Source organism: Arachis stenosperma, chromosome 1 (genome assembly GCF_014773155.1).
Source record: "Arachis stenosperma cultivar V10309 chromosome 1, arast.V10309.gnm1.PFL2, whole genome shotgun sequence".
Taxonomy (NCBI): domain Eukaryota; kingdom Viridiplantae; phylum Streptophyta; class Magnoliopsida; order Fabales; family Fabaceae; genus Arachis; species Arachis stenosperma.
Window position 1 is genome coordinate 29,312,438 of NC_080377.1, and position 22,156 is coordinate 29,334,593.

A 22,156-nucleotide genomic window follows, 5' to 3' on the forward strand; every position below is an offset into this window, starting at 1 on the left:
CTTGCCTTTTGGTTTAAAAGGCTGTTGGCTTTTTCTGCTTGCTTTCTCTCTCTTTTTTTTTCGCACATAATCTCTCTTTTTTTGTATTCACTGCTTTTTCTTGCTTCAAGAATCATTTTTATGATTTTTCAGATCCTCAGTAACATGTCTCCTTTTTTCATCATTCTTTCAAGAGCCAACATTCATGAACAACAAATTCAAAAGACATATGCACTGTTCAAGCATACATTCAGAAGTCAAAGTATTGCCACCACATCAAAATAATTAATCTGTTATAAAATTCAAAATTCATGCAATTCTTCTCTTTTTTAATTAAGAACATTTTTCATTTAAGAAAGGTGATGGATTCATAGGACATTCATAACTTTAAGGCATAGACACTAAGACACTAATGATCATAAGACACAAACATAAATAAAATATAAAGCATAATTTTCGAAAAAAAAAACAGAAAAATAAAGAACAAGGAAATTAAAGAATGGGTCCACCTCAGTGATGGTGGCTTGTTCTTCCTCTTGAAGATCTTATGGAGTGCTTGAGCTCCTCAATGTCTCTTCCTTGCCTTTGTTGCTCCTCTCTCATGATTCTTTGATCTTCTCTAATTTCATGGAGGAGGATGGAATGTTCTTGGTGCTCCACCCTTAGTTGTCCCATGTTGGAACTCAATTCTCCTAGGGAGGTGTTGATTTGCTCCCAATAGTTTTGTGGAGGAAAGTGCATCCCTTGAGGCATCTCAGGGATTTCATGATGAGGAATTTCCTCATGTCCATGAGTGGGATCTCTTGTTTGCTCCATCCTCTTCTTAGTGATAGGCTTGTCCTCATTAATGAGGATGTCTTCCTCTATGTTAATTCCAACTGAATTACAGAGGTGACAAATGAGATGAGGGAAGGCTAACCTTGCCAAGGTAGAGGACTTGTCCGCCACCTTATAAAGTTCTTGGGATATAACCTCATGAACTTCTACTTCCTCTCCAATCATGATGCTATGAATCATGATAGCCCGGTCTATAGTAACTTCGGACCGGTTGCTAGTGGGAATGATTGAGCGTTGGATAAACTCCAACCATCCCCTAGCCACAGGCTTGAGGTCATGCCTTCTCAGTTGAACTGGCTTCCCTCTTGAATCTCTCTTCCATTGAGCGCCCTCTTCACAAATGTCTATGAGGACTTGGTCCAACCTTTGATCAAAGTTGACCCTTCTAGTGTAAGGGTGTTCATCTCCTTGCATCCTGGGCAAGTTGAATGCCAACCTTACATTTTCCGGACTAAAATCTAAGCATTTTCCCCGAACCATTGTAAGCCAATTCTTTGGGTCCGGGTTCACACTTTGATCATGGTTTTTGGTGATCCATGCATTGGCATAGAACTCTTAAACCATTAAGATTCTGACTTGTTGAATGGGGTTGGTAAGAACTTCCCAACCTCTTCTTCAGATCTCATGTCGGATCTCCGGATATTCACTCTTTTTGAGTTTGAAAGGGACCTCGGGGATCACCTTCTGCATGGCCATAACTTCATGGAAGTGGTCTTGATGCACCCTTGAGATGAATCTCTCTATCTCCCATGACTCGGAGGTGGAAGCTTTTGCCTTTCCTTTCCTCTTTCTAGAGGTTTCTCCAGCCTTAGATGCCATAAATGGTTATGGAAAAACAAAAAGCAATGCTTTTACCACACCAAACTTAGAAGGTTTGCTCGTCCTCGAGCAAAAGAAAAAAGAAGAGAGTAGAAGAAGAAGAAATAGAGGAGATGGAGGTGACTTTGTTTTTCGGCCAAGGGGAAGTAGTGTGTAGGTTGTGTGAAAATGAAGGAGTGAAGATGGGTTTATATAGGGGTGGAGAGAGGGGTAAGGTTCGGCCATTATGGGTGGGTTTGGGAGGGAAAGTGGTTTGAATTTGAATGGTGAGGTAGGTGGGATTTTATGAAGGATGGATGTGAGTGGTGAAGAGAATGGTAGGATTTGATAGGTGAGGGGTTTTTGGGGAAGAGGTGTTGAGGTGATTGGTGAATGGTTGAAGAAGAGAGAGAGTGGTGGGGTAGGTGGGGATCCTGTGGGGTCCACAGATCCTAAGGTATCAAGGATAATTCATCCCTGCACCAAGTGGCGAGCAAAAATGCTCCTTCTGCCAATCCTGGCGTTAAACGCCGGGCTGGTGCCCATTTCTGGCATTTAACGCCAGCTTGGTGCCCATTCCTGGCGTTAAACGCCAGTCTGGTGCCCCTTTCTGGCGTTAAACGCCCAGAATGGTGCCAAATTGGGCGTTAAATGCCCATTTTGCTATCTTCACTGGCGTTTAAACTTCAGCAGATTTTCCTCCAGGGTGTGCTATTTTTCTTTCTGTTTTTCATGCTGTTTTTGCTTTTTCAATTGATTTTGTGACTTCCCATGATCATCAACCTATAAAAAAACATAAAATAACAAAGGAAAATAGATAAATATAACATTGGGTTGCCTCCCAACAAGCGCTTCTTTAATGTCAGTAGCTTGACAGTGGGCTCTCATGGAGCCTTACAGATGTTCAGAGCAATGTTGGAACCTCCCAACACCAAACTTAGAGTTTGAATGTGGGGGTTCAACACCAAACTTAGAAGTTGGTTGTGGCCTCCCAACACCAAACTTAGAGTTTGACCGTGGGGCTCTGTTTGACTCTGTTTTGAGGGAAGCTCTTCATGCTTCCTCTCCATGGTTACAGAGGGGTATCCTTGAGACTTAAACACAAAGGATTCTTCATTCACTTGAATGATCAATTCTCCTCTGTCAACATCAATCATAGCCTTTGCTGTGGCTAGGAAGGGTCTGCCAAGGATGATGGATTCATCCATGCACTTTCCAGTCTCTAGGACTATGAAATCAGCAGGGATGTAATGGTCTTCAACTTTTACCAGAACATCCTCTACAAGTCCATAAGCTTGTTTTCTTGAATTGTCTGCCATCTCTAGTGAGATTCTTGCAGCTTGCACCTCAAAGATCCCTAGCTTCTCCATTACAGAGAGAGGCATGAGGTTTATGCTTGACCCTAGGTCACACAGAGCCTTCTCAAAGGTCATGGTGCCTATGGTACAAGGTATTGAGAACTTCCCAGGATCCTGTCTCTTTTGAGGTAATCTCTGCCTAGTCAACTCATCCAGTTCTTTGGTGAGCGAAGGGGGTTCATCCTCCCAAGTCTCATTACCAAATAACTTGTCATTTAGCTTCATGATTGCTCCAAGGTACTTAGCAACTTGCTCTTCAGTGACATCTTCATCCTCTTCAGAGGAAGAATACTCATCAGAACTCATGAATGGCAGAAGTAATTCCAATGGAATCTCTATGGTCTCAGTGTGAGCCTCAGATTCCCATGGTTCCTCATTAGGGAACTCATGGAGGCCAGTGGACGTCCATTGAGGTATTCCTCATTGGCGATCACTGCCTCTTCCTCCTCTCCAAATTCGGCCATGTTGATGGCCTTACACTCTCCTTTTGGATTCTCTTCTGTATTGCTTGGAAGAGTACTAGGAGGGAGTTCAGTAACTTTCTTACTCAGCTGACCCACTTGTGCCTCCAAGATTCTAATGGAGGACCTTATTTCAGTCATGAAACTTTGAGTGGTTTTGATTATATCAGAGACCATGGTTGCTAAGTCAAAGTGGCTCTGCTTAGAATTCTCTGTCTGTTGCTGAGAAGATGATGGAAAAGGCTTGCCATTGCTAAACCTGTTTCTTCCACCATTATTGTTGTTGAAACTTTGTTGAGGTCTCTGTTGATCCTTCCATGAGAGATTTGGATGATTTCTCCATGAAGGATTATAGGTGTTTCCATAGGGTTCTCCCATGTAATTCACCTCTTCCATTGATGGGTTCTCAGGATCATAAGCTTCTTCTTCAGATGAAGCGTCCTTAGTACTGCCTGGTGCAGCTTGCATTCCAGTCAGACTTTGAGAAATCATATTGACTTGTTGAGTCAATACTTTGTTCTGAGCCAATATGGCATTCAGAGTATCAATCTCAAGAACTCCTTTTTTCTGATTCGTCCCATTGTTCACAGGATTCCTTTCAGAAGTGTACATAAATTGGTTATTTGCAACCATTTCAATGAGTTCTTGAGCTTCTGCAGGCATCTTCTTCAGATGAAGAGATCCTCCAGCAGAGCTCTCCAATGACATCTTGGACAGTTCAGACACACCATCATAGAAGATACCTATGATGCTCCATTTATAAAGCATGTTAGAAGGACACTTTCTGATCAATTGTTTGTATCTTTCCCAAGCTTCATAGAGGGATTCACCTTCCTTCTGTCTGAAGGTTTGGACTTCCACTCTAAGCTTACTCAATTTTTGAGGTGGAAAGAACTTTGCCAAGAAGGCATTGACTAGCTTTTCCCAAGAGTTCATGCTTTCTTTAGGTTGTGAGTCCAACCATATCCTAGCTCTGTCTCTTACAGCAAAAGGGAATAGCATAAGTCTGTAGACCTCAGGGTCAACCCCATTGGTCTTGACAGTGTCACAGATTTGCAAGAATTCAGCTAAAAACTGATGAGAATCTTCCAATGGAAGTCTATGGAACTTGCAATTCTGTTGCATTAGAGAAACTAATTGAGGCTTAAGCTCAAAGTTGTTTGCTCCAATGGCAGGGATAGAGATGCTTCTCCCATAGAAGTCGGGAGTAGGTGCAGTAAAGTCACCCAGCACCTTCCTTGCATTGTTGGCATTGTTGTTGTTTTCGGCTGCCATGTCTTCTTCTTGTTTGAAGATTTCTGTTAGGTTTTCTACAGAGAGTAGTGCTTTAGCTTCTCTTAGCTTTCGCTTCAAGGTCCTTTCAGGTTCAGGGTCAACCTCAACAAGAATACTTTTGTCTTTATTCCTGCTCATATGAAAGAGAAGAGAACAAGAAAATATGGAATCCTCTATGTCACAGTATAGAGATTCCTTGAGATGTCAGAGGAAAAGAAGAATAGAAGGTAGAAGAAGAAGAATTCAAACTTATCAAGAGAGATTGAGTTCGAATTGTTGATAGTGGAGGAGTGTTAGTCCTTAAATAGAAGGATGTGAGAAGAAGGGAAGAATTTTCGAAAATAAATTAAAAGATTTTGAAGAAATTTTGAAAAATTGAAGAATGATTTTCGAAAATTAAAGTTGGGAAAGACATAAAGTGATTTTTGAAAAAGATTTTTGAAAGTAGAAATCAGAAAGATATAATTGAAAAGTTATGGTTTTAAAAAGATATGATTGAAAAGATATGATTGAAAAACAATTTAAAAAGATTTGATTTTTAAAATTAATGACTTGGCTAACAAGAAATTTAAAAGATATGATTTAGACATTAAACCTTTCTCAACAGAAAAGGCAACATACTTGAAATGTTTGAATCAAATCATTAATTGTTAGCAAGTATTTTTGAAAATGGAAATAAATTGATTTTGAAAATATGTGATTGAAAAGATATGATTTGAAAAAGATTTGATTTTGAAAAAATTATGAAAACCTGAAAAAAAATCTGAATTAAAAACAAAATCTTCCCTCTTGTGCCATCCTGGCGTTAAACGCCCAGAATGGTATCCATTCTGGCGTTTAACGCCCAAAACTCTACCTTTTTGGGCGTTAAACGCCCAGCCAGGTACCCTGGCTGGCGTTTAAATGCCAATTTTCCTTCCTCACTGGGTGTTTTGAACGCCCAGCTTTTTCTGTGTAATTCCTCTGCTGCATGTTCTGAATCTTCAATTCTCTGTATTATTGACTTGAAAAGACACAATTTTAAAATAAATTTTTGAATTTTTAATGATGAGGAATAATCAAAATGCCACTAAGATCAAATAAACAATGCATGCAAGACACCAAACTTAGAAGTTTGTATACTATTGACACTAACAAATTGAAAATGCATATGAGAAACAACAAAACACACAAGACAAGAGAATTTAAAGATCAGATCAAGGAAATCATCAAGAACAACTTGAAGATCAATGAAGAACACAATGCATGTAATTTTCGAAAATTAGAAGAATAAAGACATGCAATGGACACCAAACTTAAAATTAGACACTAGACTCAAACAAGAAACATAAAAATATTTTTGATTTTAAGATTTTATAATTTTTTTGGATTTTTTCGAAAATTATATGGAAGAGAAAATAAAGAGATTCAAAATTTTTAATAAGAATTCCAGGAATCATGCAATGTTAGTCTAAAGCTTTAGTCTAAAAAGATTAGACATGGCTAGCCAAGCTTCAGCAGGATATTACATTCAAGAGCTAAATTGATGAGAATCAATCAGCTTTGGTGATGATGAAAACATCACCTTGAAACTCTAGAATTCATTCTTAAAAATTCTGAAGAAAAACACCTAATCTAAGCAACAAGATGAACCGTCAGTTGTCCAAACTCAAACAACCCCCGGCAACGGCGCCAAAAACTTGGTGCGCGGAATTGTGATCATCAATGGCGCCATCAACATGGTACGCTCAATTGCAATCTCAACTCTTTATCACAACTTCGCACAACTAACCAGCAAGTGCACTGGGTCATCCAAGTAATAAACCTTACGCGAGTAAGGGTCGATCCCACGGAGATTGTTGGTATGAAGCAAGCTTTGGTCATCTTGTAAATCTCAGTCAGGTGGATTCAAATGGTTATGGAGGATTGATAATTAAAAGATAAATAAAACATAAAATAAGGATAGAGATACTTATGTAATTCATTGGTGAGAACTTCAGATAAGCGTATGGAGATGCTTTGTCCCTTCCGTCTCTCTGCTTTCCTACTGTCTTCATCCAATCCTTCTTACTCCTTTCCATGGCAAGCTGTATGTTGGGCATCACCGTTGTCAATGGCTACAGTCCCGTCCTCTCAGTGAAAATGTTCAACGCGCTCTGTCACAGCACGACTATTCAGCTATCGGTTCTCAATCATGTCGGAATAGAATCCTGTGATTCTTTTGCGTCTGTCACTAACGCCCCACAATCGCGAGTTTGAAGCTCGTCACAGTCATTCAATCCTTGAATCCTACTCAGAATACCACAGACAAGGTTTAGACCTTCCGGATTCTCTTGAATGCCGCCATCAATTCTAGCTTATACCACGAAGATTCCGATTAAGGGATCCAAGAGATATCCACTCAATCTAAGGTAGAACAGAGGTGGTTGTCAAGCACACGTTCATAGGTGAGAATGATGATGAGTGTCACGGATCATCACATTCATCAAGTTGAGGAACAAGTGATATCTTAGAACAAGATTAAGCCGAATTGAATAGAAGAACAATAGTAATTGCATTGATACTCGAGGTACAGCAGAGCTCCACACCTTAATCTATGGTGTGTAGAAACTCCACCGTTGAAAATACATAAGTGATAATGGTGATCATTGGCTTCGGCCCCAGAGAGGGAACCAGAAGAACCAAGATGATAATACAATAGCAAAAGGTCTTATTTATAGAGAACTAGTAGCTTAGGGTTTACAAAAATGAGTAAATGACATAAAAATCCACTTCCGGGCCCACTTGGTATGTTCTTGGGCTGAGCATTGAAGCTTCCATGTGTAGAGACTTTTCTTGGAGTTAAACGCCAGCTTTTGTGCCAGTTTGGGCATTTAACTCCCACTTCTGTGCCAGTTCCGGCGTTTAACACCGGGCAGTCTTGAGCTGACTTGGAACGCCGGTTTGGGCCATCAAATCTCGGACAAAGTATGGACTATTATATATTGCTGAAAAGCCCAGGATGTCTACTGTCCAACGCAATTGAGAGCGCACCAATTGGACTTCTGTAGCTCCAGAAAATCTACTTCGAATGCAGGGAGGTCAGAATCCAACAGCATCTGCAGTCCTTTTCAGCCTCTGAATAAGATTTTTGCTCAGGTCCCTCAATTTCAGCCAGAAAATACCTGAAATCACAGAAAAACACACAAACTCATAGTAAAGTCCAGAAAAGTGAATTTTAAATAAAAACTAATAAAAATATAATAAAAACTAACTAAAACATACTAAAAATAATGCCAAAAAGCGTATAAATTATCCGCTCATCAGTACTCTTTTCTTAGTGTTTTAGTTATGTTTTGTTAAGTTTTATTATGTTTTAGTAGGTTTTAGTACAAAATTCAATATTTGGATACTACTTTGAGCTTTTGTATTTTTCTTATGATTGTAGGTATTTTTGGGTGAATTTGGAAAGTTTTGGCAAAGTCTGATTCAGATGCTAAAACAAGATAGCATATGTTGTCAGATCCTGACCTCTATGCATTCTGGTGCACGAAATTGTGATCATCAATGGCGCCATCAACATGGTACGCTCAATTGCAATCTCAACTCTTTATCACAACTTCGCACAACTAACCAGCAAGTGCACTAGGTCGTCTAAGTAATAAACCTTACGCGAGTAAGGGTCGATCCCACGGAGATTGTTGGTATGAAGCAAGCTATGGTCATCTTGTAAATCTCAGTCAGGCGGATTCAAATGGTTATGGAGGATTAATGACTAAAAGATGAATAAAACATAAAATAAAGATAGAGATACTTACGTAATTCATTGGTGAGAATTTCAGATAAGCGTATGGAGATGCTTTGTCCCTTCCGTCTCTCTGCTTTCCTACTGTCTTCATCCAATCCTTCTTACTCCTTTCCATGACAAGCTGTATGTTAGGCATCACCATTGTCAATGGCTACAGTCCCGTCCTCTCAGTGAAAATGTTCAACGCGCTCTGTCACAGCACGGCTATTCATCTGTCCGTTCTCGATCATGTCGGAATAGAATCCACTAATTCTTTTGCGTCTGTCACTAACGCCCCACAATCTCGAGTTTGAAGCTTGTCACAGTCATTCAATCCTTGAATCCTACTCAGAATACCACAGAAAAGGTTTAGACTTTTTGGATTCTCTTGAATGCCGCCATCAATTCTAGCTTATACCACGAAGATTCTGATTAAGGAATCCAAGAGATATCCACTCAATCTGAGGTAGAACGGAGGTGGTTGTCAGGCACACGTTCATAGGTGAGAATGATGATGAGTGTCACGGATCATTACATTCATCAAGTTGAGGAACAAGTGATATCTTAGAACAAGAATAAGCTGAATTGAATAGAAGAACAATAGTAATTGCATTAATACTCGAGGTACAGTAGAGCTCCACACCTTAATCTATGGTGTGTAGAAACTCCACCATTGAAAATATATAAAAACAAGGTCTAGGCATGGCCGTGAGGCCAGCCCCCAAATGATCTAAGAACTAAACGTCCAAAGATGATCAAAAGATCTAAAGTGATCCAAAGATGAAAATACAATAGCAAAAGGTCCTATTTGTAGAGAACTAGTAGTTTAGGGTTTACAAAGATGAGTAAATGACATAAAAATCCACTTCCGGGCCCACTTGGTGTGTGCTTGGGCTGAGCATTGAAGCTTTCATGTGTAGAGACTTTTCTTGGAGTTAAACGCCATCTTTTGTGCCTGTTTGGGCGTTTAACTCCCATTCTTGTGCCAGTTCCGGCATTAAACGCCAGAATTCTTGAGCTGACTTGGAACGCCTGTTTGGGCCATCAAATCTCGGGCAAATTATGAACTATTATACATTTCTGGAAAGCCCAGGATGTCTAATTTCCAACGCAATTGAGAGCGTGCCAATTGGGCTTTTGTAACTCTAGAAAATCCACTTCGAGTGTAGGGAGGTCAGAATCCAACAGCATCTGCAGTTCTTTTCAGCCTCTGAATCAGATTTTTGCTCAGGTCCCTCAATTTCAGCCAGAAAATACCTAAAATCACAGAAAAACACACAAACTCATAGTAAACTCAATTTTAACTAAAAACTAATAAAAATATAATAAAAACTAACTAAAACATACTAAAAACATACTAAAAATAATGCCAAAAAGCGTATAAATTATCCGCTCATCAGCCTTACAGCTAGAGTTAAAGCTTAGGGTAACTGGGATGTTACAACTTTCAGGCTTTATAGGGCAGGAATGACTTAGAGGATGGAAAGCGAACATGCAAAAGTAGAAGGAATGTGCGAAAATGAAGTTTTGAGAAGCTTGAAGCGACGCGCACGCATGGACGATGCGTACGCGTGCCTAGCGCAGAAGACAAGCGACGCGTACACGTGACTGATGCGTACGCGTGACAGGGAATTTCACCAAACAACGCGCACACGTGATCTACGCATACGCATGACATGCGCCACGTGCAGAAAATGCAGAAAGCGCTGGGAGCGATTTCTCGGCTCCTTTTTTGCCCAATTCCAAGCCCGAGAACACATAATAGAAGCTGCAGAGTAGGGGAATCAAGGAGGCGGAATCATTCACATATAATTTTAGGTTTTAGATGTAGTTTCTAGAGAGCCTCTCTCCTCTCTCTAGGTTTTAGGATTTCTCTTAGGTTTAGGTTTATTTCTTCCCAATTCCAGGTTCAATGTTCCTTTAATTTAGTTTTTCTTCTACTTTTATTTATTCTAGTATTTTAGTTCATCTATTCTTCTTGTTGATTTCTTTATTTTTCCAATTTAGTTTATGAATTCTCATGTTAGATTTTATTTTCTATTTAATGCAATTTGAGGTATTTTATATTTATGATTGCTTTCTTCAATTTATGTTATTTAAGCTCTCAATTGGTTGTTTGGATTTTATTCTCTCTTGTTGCTTTTCTATGCTTTTGTGTTGTGCCCTCCAAGTGTTTGATAAAATGCTTGGTTGGATTCTAGAGTAGATTTTTATCCTTTTGGCCTTGGTTGAGTAATTGGTGACACTTGAGTTATCAAACTCCCTTGTTGATTGATATTGAAAGTTGCTGATTGTTTTGAATTCCACTAAATCTAGTCTTTCCTTAGGAGTTGACTAGGACTTGTGGAACCAAATTTATTCGTCCACTTGACTTTCCTTCAAAATTAGAGAGTTAACTAAGTAGGAGCAATGAACAATTCTCATCACAATTGATAAGGATAGCTAAGATAGGACTTTCAGTTCTCATACCTTGCCAAGAGCTTTTCTAGTTATTTGATTTTCTTTGCAATTTACTTTTCTTGTTTCCTTAATCCCAAAACCCCAAAAATATACCTTTTGCATAACCAATTATAAGAACACTTCCCTGCAATTCCTTGAGAGATGACCCGAGGTTTAAATACTTCGGTTATTAGATTTATTAGGGGTTTGTTACTTGTGACAACCAAACTTTTGTATGAAAGGATTTTTGTTGATTTAGAAACTATACTTGCAACGAGGATTTATTTGTGAATCCTAGACCACACAAAAGTTTGTTCATCAGTGACCTAAAGGGGCCTATGGTCACTGTTTTAGGGGTGGCCTAAAAGGGTCTATGGTCATGATTTTAGGGGATGACATAATGGGGTCTCTGGTCACGGTTCTTTACAGTGACCAAAAAGGGTCTATGGTCACGATTTTTCAGAAGGATGGCCTAAAAGGGTCTATGGTCACGGTTTTGGGGGTGACCTAAAGGTGTCTATGATCACGGTTTTTTACAGTGACAAAAAAGGGTCTATGGTAACGATTTTTCGAAAGGGTGGCCTAAAAGGGTTTATGGTCACGGTTTGGAGGTGTAACCTAAAGGGGTCTATGGTCATGGTTTTAATCATTTAAGTTTTAACTAATTAAGATTTTTATGCATTTTTTATTATTTTAAATATTTTTTTTTAAATTTAAAAATTTTAATAATTAAAAACTAATAACAATTTTATTTAATTTACTTTAAATATTAAAATTTTAAATCTAATTTTATAAATAAAAAATTAGGTTCAATACTATTAATAATTTTAAATTAAAAAATGATTTAAAACTTAATAATATAAAAAATGATTTAATAACTTAATAACAAATGAAAAACTAGTCCAGTGATCATTTATATATAATGCTAAATTCGTTTTAATTATAGTTTAAGTTTTAGCCATGGTACGGTGTAAGATAATTGGGACAATATAAAAATTAATTTTGTACACTAAAAATTTAACCATTAAATCGATTATTAAGTTTTGTGCTTTTAATAGGGGGAAAAAACGACGCCGTCTCTTGTTTATTTGAAAAAAAAATTGAAATACACTTAAGGAAATTGAAAGAACTGAAGGAAATAGAACCCCCCTTCTTTCTTTCCCCAATTAGTAACACTGAGATTGAGACCTCTGAAGGAAATAGAAATGGCAAAACCCTAGCCCCTTATTGCTGCCCCCGTCCCAAGCTCCTCAGCGCCGCCGGCGTCCCAAGCTCCTTAGTGCGGTCGTTTCTTCCTCTTTCCTGTTTTGCAAAACCCAGAAAGCTCAGCACATCGTCTTCATCTTCGTTGGTTTCTCTGTTCGTCGAAGGTTAGTGGCTTCCGCTATTGGGGTACTGTGCTTGTTAAGACCTCTCCTTACACCTTCTCCGCTATTGGCATCGTCGTCTCCATCGGTGTCTCAGTTCTCGGTGCTACTTGGTACGCCGTTTCCCTTTTCAATTTCAGATTTTCTCAAATTATTTTTGTAACCAATTTCTGATAATCTTCTTTTTGGATTTGCAAAGGGGGATTTACATAACTAGTAGCAGCTTGATTGGTGCTACAATCAAGGCTCCCTGAATCACTTGCACGAATCTCATTAGGTACAATTACTGATCTGTCCTTAAAATCCACTCAAATTTCATAGTCTTTAATTAGTCAATGGTTTTATTATAATAATCTCAAGCAACCATCAAATGAAATGGCTAAGAAGAGAGATTAATTAGTTAAGTTCGTCATCCTTGCTTTAATTTTGTGTAACATTTTGGTTTGATATATATGCTTGTGTAACATTAACATAACACAGTCAAACAAGGTGTGTATGTATGTCAAAAGCCTATACTATTACGCGTATCAATTAACTAAGTACTAACAAATTCTCTAATATTCTTTGAGTGCTAATTAAAGGTTGGAGAAAATATCTTAAATTGGAAATGGTTGGCTTGGAATGCCGCCTATAATTAATTAATTACAAGTTACTGGAGAAAAAAAAAGATGTGTCTTATTATGTTGCTAAAAATAAGGTGGCCATACATCACGTTAGGTTACTGTTGATGGGATTAGTGATTTCTGAAATCATATGCCTCTGTGAATGTGATAATGATCTTTATCTATATGTGAGGAGAACAAACCCCATGTGCATAAGATTTTATACTCTGTTAGTGGTGCATGAATAATGCATTTCCTTATTAGCTTCATTTGACACTTTATCGATGCTGTTAATAATTAACTGCCTTCTAAGTTGCTTGAAAAGTAGCTCATTATACAAGGCGATGAAGGAACTTTAATAATTTGTGTCTAAATTGAATCTTGTTGGGATAATTTTGACTCCGATCTACTTTTATTTTTAAGCTTGAAAATATATTTTCAGATGCACACTCTAATAGATAGTTTACACAAAATAAATAAAGTAATAATAAAATGTTGATTAGTGACTTGTTAAGCTGCCTTTTTGTTATAGACTTATGGCACTGAGTGTTTTGAATTTTGAATTTGTGATAAGTGATTTGTGATTTGTGATTAGTGATTTTGTTATGCTGCTAGTTTGAATTAATTTAGTGGTGATTATTTGTTATGCTGCTATATAAAAAATTTTTTTAAATCATGTATAGAAAATTCTTGTTCACAGGTCTATTTCATGAGTCTTTACCTCCATAAATTGATGATGTTTTTGGTTTCTAAAGTCTAATCTGTCCCTTTGAGCTCGTCAGTTTTGCAACATTGACTCGGTAATTTAAAGCTCAACCTTATTCCCCATTTTTACACTGCATTATTAGTTAGCACTTAGCACTGCTACTCTATATTATGTATATATAAAGATCATGGGACACTAATGGGAATTATTCTGCCTATTTTATATGAGAACCCATGTTAATAAAAAAAGTTAACTTAATAAGTGCAAAAAAATGTACATTAATATAGAAACTTAAAATTGGGCATTATTTGGTTTTCCCTTTCTGAACTTGATTATTTTGACTTTGTTTTGTGTACAGGATAATTTTTTCGTACTGGTAAAGACAACAGGAGTTGAGTAGTTTCTGCAGCACCGTTTATAACAACTTCATATGGCATCTCAAAATGAAGGAACTAAGCAGTAAGTTTATCTCGTAATTGCCATATATAATAATTTGATAGCACATTTAACTAGGGTAGTAAGCGAATATATGGTAGCTAGATTGTCACTATAATCGACCTATTAGATCATGTTTAGTAAGTTCAGATATTTGCATTCTTAGGTTTAATCATGTTTTGTCAAAAGATTGGATGGATTTACCAAGATTTGAGAACGAGTACATAGTTGGTGTAAATAATTTTTTAGAGTTTGCCTTTGTGATTGGAAAACCGGTTGGAAAAGAAATCCAATGTCCGTGTCCAACGAGAAGACGAATATGAGCATCTTATTTACTATGGGTTTGTCGAAGGTTATAAACGATGGATTAATCATGGGGAATCAGTAATCCCAACCGTTGTAGATAGTGACATGGATGATCGAGGGGGCGTTGATGATATTGATAGGTTGCTGTGTGATGCATTAAAAAATATGACAAATCTTGAAGAGGGGAACAAGGGGTTGAATGAAGATGCGAAGAGATTTTATAAGCTGGTAGATGAAACAGGTCTAGAATTATATCCGAATTGCATTACTGGATTTTTGAGACTATCGTTTATCATTCGTCTTTACCACTTGAAGTGTCTGTATGGTTGGAGTAAGACATCTTTTACCTCCCTCGTGAAGTTATTGAAAGAAGCTATGCTTGATTTGAACATTCCCACTTCTTTTAATAAAGCTAAGAATATGGTTAAGGACTTGGGTCTTGACTATGAAAAGATTGATGCATGTCCTAATGACTGTATGCTGTATCAAAATGAGTACATAAATAACTCAATTTGCCATATCTGTGGAGAGTCTCGATATAATCAGACTCCTACTATGGATGGCAACAAAGATGACTTTACATGTAACACCCTACCATACGGAGTCTTATGCTTAAGTCATAATTCAGAGATGGCAAGGTATTACGACCTCTAAAATAAAAATTTAGTACGTATAGTAGTATGAATGATTGATTATAACTAGGAGCCTTTGTAGAAAAAGGGATAAACAATAATCGCAACTCGAAAAGCGCAACACTCCGATCGATAACGTAATGAACAAAGGATAAACCAATGCGAGATTATATATATACAAAGGAGTGTCAAAAACAGGAATATCAAGACTCAAAATCCGGCTGCAAAGATAACCGGTTCGAGCATAGCAATATATACATATGATAAAATAAGAAAAACCCCAAAGGAAACCCAAAGGGACACAAATACAGAAACCTATTCTCCAAAATCTCCCATAAGATGAGTCATCACAGTTTGTATTATTTAATGGAGATAAAAGTATCTAAGCAAAACATATAAACTAAACAGAGACCCGAGAACAAATGATCTTTGCAAATCTAGAAGTCTCCAGCATGCCTCAGCGGGAAACCTCACGTCTTGCATCTGAAAACCACAAAATCCGCATGGGTGAGAACCAGAGGTCCCCCGCATGGTAACATCTTCCACATATATAATACATAATAATAGAGGAAAGCCGAAGGCAATCCTAGAACTTCCTCAAGATAATATCAAAGCTTATAAACAAGCTAAACCATATAAGGGCATCTGACTAAAGATTCTTCAGTCTAACTAATACTTCTCTTTCCAATTCCTTCAGACCTCCCATCCACCAGCAGGAGTATAATGTAGCAAACATAGTTATATCAAACAAGAAAATATACAAATATGAACAAGTAAGGCATTTAGACAATTAGCAAGTAATATGCAGTCAAATAGGCAATCTCAAACAATTCATATAGTATGCATATGATGAATGCCTGTCCCTAGCGGCTGATGATATCATCTGTCGGTTATAGAGCCAACCCGACAAGTCCTGGCAGCTAACCATTGGACTGTCCCTATGTCGTGTCTCCCCAACTCGAGTTATACTCAATATAAACTTGATCATAATCATGATCCATATCCATCACCCTCACTGGTGAATATTTATGGGGGTGAGTTCATCTGGAGCTTTCACAGTACCCGGCCACCCTAACGACATAGGGTCAAAAGAGCTTCAAGTCTCAACCTAGAGCACGTGGTGGCTAGCCACTGCTTTCTCCCAGGAAAACTCTCACCTCCGATAATGGAAGTGCAACATTCACAATTCATCCAACAGCATATATGCATTTATGCTAGCTACAATCATGGCTCCGCCGTAACACGGCAATAATCTAGCCATCCGGCTCACGGTTAAATCCATAACCAGCCATTTCGTTAACAATTACGTCCCTTCGGCCCATGGCCTAACAAGCACTTCCACCATCATCCTCCGCCTCTCACATAATCATCTTTGATCCTCATCGATCATTCATTTTTCCCTTGCTTCACTCGCAAGTTACCACATCCCCTAGCTCCTTCTCTAATAGCTAAGCATATCATAATGATTTAAGACATAAGTGGTGAGATCGGAGGCTTAGAAGTATGAGATTTGGCTTTTAAAACTCAAAAATCAACTTTGGGATGAAAATAGGGCCACACGTACGCGCACGCGTGGATGGCCACCTAAACTCATCGACGCGTATGCGTCATGCACGCAAACGCGTGGATTGAAAATTAGCCCATCGACGCGCACGCGTCAGCCACGCGTACGCGTGGGTACTCTCGTGTCCCAAGCACAAATCTGGCACACTTCTGGCACAACTTTCTGGAAAATGGCTGGGCATTGGGTGCAGCACATCGGCGCGCCCGCGCACACCACGCGCACGCGTGGATGGACTTTTCGAGAAGAACGGCGCGTACGCGCCAAGTGCGCCTACGTGCGGGGGGTCATTCTGCTAAAAATTTTCTAAGTTAAAAGCTGCAGAATTCACAAATTCAACCCCCAATCTTCCAACGGACATAACTTTCTCATTTTAAATCGTTTTTCACCCGTTCTTCGAACGGCATGGACATCCCGGATCCAATTTCATTTCTAAATAAATTTGACACAAAACGAAGATCCGTACTCCAAGATATGTCCCATCAAAGTATGCCCAAAAACCATATTTTTCATACAAAACCACAAAGTGCCATTTTCAAAACAAGTCATTTTCAACTCTTTTCAAAATCAATCAAAACATGCCAATTTCATCCATTTTCTTTGAAATTAATCAAAATATATCAAATTCAACATCAAGCCTCCTCAACTCACATATTGAAACTTTACCACAATTCACCAAAATCACTATCCCATCATTTTAACCCACTTCACCCAAGTGGCTCAAACTCAAACACATTGACATATCATATACTCTTTCTCATGCCAATTTTCAACAACACCAATTCTAATAAATCATCATTGTACACAATCAATGTCATACTCACCATCAACATGGTTCAATCCACAATTCAACCATAACCAATCATCGAGCATATATCACAACATGCATATGTCTCATACATCATACCATCAAGGCATCAATAATCATCATCACATATATGACCACATCATATATTTCAACCATTCAACAACATCAACATTTCAATGCCTATCTTAGGGCCTCTAGCCTAAGTATTTCCTACCACATTACATATTAGATACGGGAAACCGAGACCATACCTTAGCCGATTTTCCAAGCTCAACCGGAGCACTTTCAAACCACTTTTTCCTCAAGCTCTCAAGGCCTCAACACCTCCAAGAACAGATTTTTCACCACCAAACCCTTTTCAAGCTTTTCAATATCACCAATCAAGCTCCAATATTCACATATACACAACCTAAGCCACAATCACCACACCCACACACAACATCTCAAAACCCAAACATCATAGAACCACAAATTACACTAGGGTTGAGAATCTTACCACACTCAAGGTCCAAGGAAACAAGATTAACTTTCTCCTTCAAGAGAGTTGGGTCCTATAACATCAAAGAGGCCAAAATCTAAACATTTTTGCTCATGAAACTCGAAATCAAAGCTAGAAATTTGAAGAGCAAAACGTGGCTTACCTCAAGATTGATTGTATGGGTTTTGTAGAGCTCTCCGCGGTGAACGCGTGGCCACAATCGGTGCAGCAATCGGAGCTCTAGATCAAAAGTTATGGTGGTTTGAAGATCAAGTGAAAGAAAGAACTTGAGAGAGAGTTCTCCCCTCCATGGCCTCCATTTCAGCGTTTTTTGAGTGATAAGTGAGGGGAGAGAGTGCTAAAAGCTAGGGTTTTGGTTTAGTTATGTTGGGCCAAGGGCCTACTTTGGGTCCGGTTGGCCCGGTTTGGCCCGTTCGGTCCAATCTTGGTCCGAATTCTATAAAATTGGTACCGAAATTCTCATCTCAACCTCCTCTATCACATTTAGCCATAAAAATCACATTTTGGGCTTTCTAGAATAAATTCTCATTTATGGGTTAATTAGCTGTTAATTAACCGGATTTTACATTACACTTCCGAATAAAGTTCATAAGGTTGCAATGAAGACCTTAAGATACTTTTCTTTAATATCAAGGGTTAAAAGACTTTTTATGTGCCCAAACACATCAAAGGCATTGAGGTGGCATGACGGGCAGCGTTTGAAAGACAGTTGCATAAGGCATCCTGCTGATAGCCAAGCATGGAAGAACTTGGACACTCGGTACCCAAACTTTTCAAAAGAACTTCGCAACTTGAAGCTTGGTTTGGCAAGTGATGGTTTTAATCATTTTCGAACTATGAACGTGTCACATAGCACATGGCCAGTTGTCGTAATGGTGTATAATTTCCCCCCTTAGATGTCCATGAAATTAGAATACTGCATGCTCTCTTTACTCATACCTGGACCTTGTTCACCAGGAAATAATATTAATATTTTTTTGCAACCATTGATTGAAGAGCTGAAGGAGCTATAGGTGTCAGGGATAGATACATATGATTCTTTTAAGGGAGAAACTTTTCAAATGCATGCTGCACTTCTTTGGACAATCAATGATTTTCCAGCGTATGCGATGTTGTCCGGTTGGAGTACAAAAGGGAAGCTAGCTTGCCCTTATTGTAACCATGATACTTCTTTTTGTTACTTGAAACATAGCCAAAAGATAGTTTACATGGACCATAGAAGATTTTTTTTCAGTTGATCATTCATGGAGATCTAACAAGAGATCTTTTAATGGAAAAACAGAATTCAGGGGTCCACCACGAATGTTAACAGGTGAAGAGGTTCTAAATATGCTAAAGTCAGTAGATAATGCCCTTGGAAAGACGCAAAGCAAAAGTAAAGGCCAATGGAAAAAAAAGATCAATATTTTTTGAGTTACCATATTGGCAGCATTGTATGATCAGGCACAACCTTGATGTAATACATATAAAAAAAAAAAAACATAGTCGACAGTATAATTGGTACCTTATTGGATATTCCTAGGAAGATAAAGGATCATGCAAAGACTCGTTATGATCTTAAGGAGATGGGCATTCGAAAGAATCTTCACCCAATAAATACGAAGGATGGCAAAAGAACTAAACTTGCTAGAGCATGCTTTTCCATGAGCAAAGGCAAGAAATCCATTTTTGTGGTTTTTTTGAAGAAAACAAAATTGCCTGATGGAAGTGCTTCAAACATTTCTCGTTGTGTACAACAAGAAGAGAGAAAGCTTTACAGTTACAAGGCTCATGATGCTCACTTCATGTTGCATTACCTGTTGCAAATACCAATCAAGAGCATTCTTCCAAATCATGTTGCTATTTCTCTAGTTCGCTTGTGTTCCTTTTTTTGTCGACAATGTCAAAAGGAATTCTCTTTAAAAGAGAATAATGGTTTGAAGTTAGAGATTGTAGAGACTTTGTGCTAGTTGGAGAGGATTTTTCCCCCTACCATTGGAGAGTCATGGAAGCAATTTAAGAAACGCATAAAAAATATCACTATACACCTGATGAGCGGATAATTTATACGCTTTTTGGCATTGTTTTTAGGTAGTTTTTACTAAGTTCAAGCTACTTTTAGGGATGTTTTCATTAGTTTTTATGTTAAATTCACATTTCTGGACTTTACTATGAGTTTGTGTGTTTTTCTGTGATTTCAGGTAATTTCTGGCTGAAATTGAGGGACTTGAGCAAAACTCTGAAAAAGGCTGACAAAAGGACTGCTGATGCTGTTAGAATCTGACCTCCCTGCACTCAAAATAGATTTTCTGGAGCTACAGAACTCCAAATGGCGCGCTCTTAACGGTGTTGGAAAGTAGACATCCAGAGCTTTCCAGCAATATATAATAGTCCATAATTTATTCGAAAATTGACGACGTAACTTGGCGTTGAACGCCAAGTACATGCTGCTGTCTGGAGTTAAACGCCAGAAAAACATCATGATCCGGAGTTGAACGCCCAAAACACGTTATAACTTGGAGTTCAACTCCAAGAAAAGCCTCAGCTCGTGGATAGATCAAGCTCAGCCCAAACATACACCAAGTGGGCCCCGGAAGTGGATTTATGCATCAATTACTTACTCATGTAAACCCTAGGAGCTAGTTTATTATAAATAGAACTTTTTACTATCATAATCGCATCCTGGATTGTATTTTGAATCCTGTGATCACGTTTTGGGGGCTGGCCATTCGGCCATGCCTGAACCTTTCACTTATGTATTTTCAACAGTGGAGTTTCTGCACACCATAGATTAATGATGTGGAGCTCTGCTGTACCTCAAGTTTCAATACAATTACTATTACTTTCTATTCAATTCTCTTTTATTCTTATTCCAAGATATACGTTGCACTTCAACTTGATGAATGTGATGATCCGTGACACTCATCATCATTCTCACCTATGAACGCGCGTGATTGACAACCACTTCCGTTCTACCTTAGGCCGGGCGCATATCTCTTAGATTCCCCAACAGAATCTTCGTGGTATAAGCTAGATAGATGGCGGCATTCATGAGGATCCGGAAAGTCTAAACCTTGTCTGTGGTATTCCGAGTAGGATTCTGGGATTGAATGACTGTGACGAGCTTCAAACTCGCGATTGATGGGCGTGATGACAAGCGCAAAAGGATCAATGGATCCTATTCCAACATGATCGAGAACCAACAGCTGATTAGCCGTGCTGTGACAGAGCATAGGAACGTTTTCACTGAGAGGATGGGATGTAGCCACTGACAACGGTGATGCCCTACATACAGCTTGCCATGGAAAGGAGTAAGAAGGATTGGATGAATGTAATAGGAAAGTAGAGATTCAAGAGGAGCACAGCATCTCCATACACTTATCTGAAATTCCCACTATTAATTTACATAAGTATCTCTATCCATTTTATTTTCTATTTATTTTTATTGATCATATTTGATTTTCTAAATTCCATAATTTTATCCTCCTGACTGGGATTTACAAGATGACCATAGCTTGCTTCATACCAACAATCTCTGTGGGATCGACCCTTACTCACGTAAGGTATTACTTGGACGACCCAGTACACTTGCTGGTTAGTTGAACGGAGTTGTGTCCACACATAAGTGCCATAATAATGATTCCATACAACAACAAAAAATACTACATTGATGTGATCACAATTTCATCCACCAACACCATACAGCTCATTCAGAGAGAGATGATGATGAAAAATCGTCCAATGAATGTACCTGAACTGCATTTTAGAAAATTAGTTCAATTTTGGAATCTTGATATCATCAAAGTAAGTTATTTTCACAACTTTCATGGCTTTATTAATGGTATCGTGTATTTAACTAACTTTATGTATTTTTACATTTCAACAATATGTAGGTTATTTCTGACAAAAATCGTAAAAATAGATCCAAACAAAAATGGAATCATCGAATCGGTCCAGTTAGTTTTAAATTAGTACGCGCTGAATTGGTATTATATTTGCGCTTCGCATTTAAGTATCTTTGCATCTTTCATGTCATCTGTGTTGACTTCATCTGTGTTGATTTGTAATCTTGGTGGTTTCTTGATGCCAGGGCATCTTGGCTAGTTTCACTGACCTTTTCTTTACAGTTTTAGGGTAGTTTCATGCATTTTCTTAGTAAATAAGCAAGTTTTGGATGAAAATACACTTACACCTTGATTCAAGCAAACATTGTGAACTTTACATGATTTCATGAGAATTAGGCAGGAATTGAATGATATAATTGATGATGCATAATCTCATGACTTGAAACAGAGCTTTGATGCACTTTAATTGCTTGATTTCAGGACAAAGGAAGCAAGAAGGAGCCACGTTAGTTGTCACATTAAGT

At 38.3% G+C, this 22,156-nt stretch overlaps 1 long non-coding RNA gene and 1 other non-coding gene across 3 annotated transcripts; both read left to right on the top strand.

The window, feature by feature from the left end:
* The first annotated feature begins 4,195 nt into the window (after positions 1 to 4,195).
* Positions 4,196 to 4,303, top strand: LOC130948456 (small nucleolar RNA R71). Its single transcript, XR_009073062.1, has one exon. It is a non-coding gene; the product is annotated as a small nucleolar RNA R71 (small nucleolar RNA).
* Positions 4,304 to 12,042: 7,739 nt separating this feature from the next.
* LOC130970366 (uncharacterized) lies at positions 12,043 to 21,583 on the top strand. Of its 2 annotated transcripts, XR_009082048.1 has the most exons (5): positions 12,043 to 12,372; positions 12,459 to 12,536; positions 13,562 to 13,661; positions 13,926 to 14,026; positions 19,989 to 21,582. It is a non-coding gene; the product is annotated as an uncharacterized LOC130970366 (long non-coding RNA). The 2 variants fall into 2 exon arrangements; XR_009082049.1 differs by lacking the exon at positions 13,562 to 13,661 and having other exon boundaries at positions 19,989 to 21,583.
* The last annotated feature ends 573 nt before the right edge of the window (positions 21,584 to 22,156 follow it).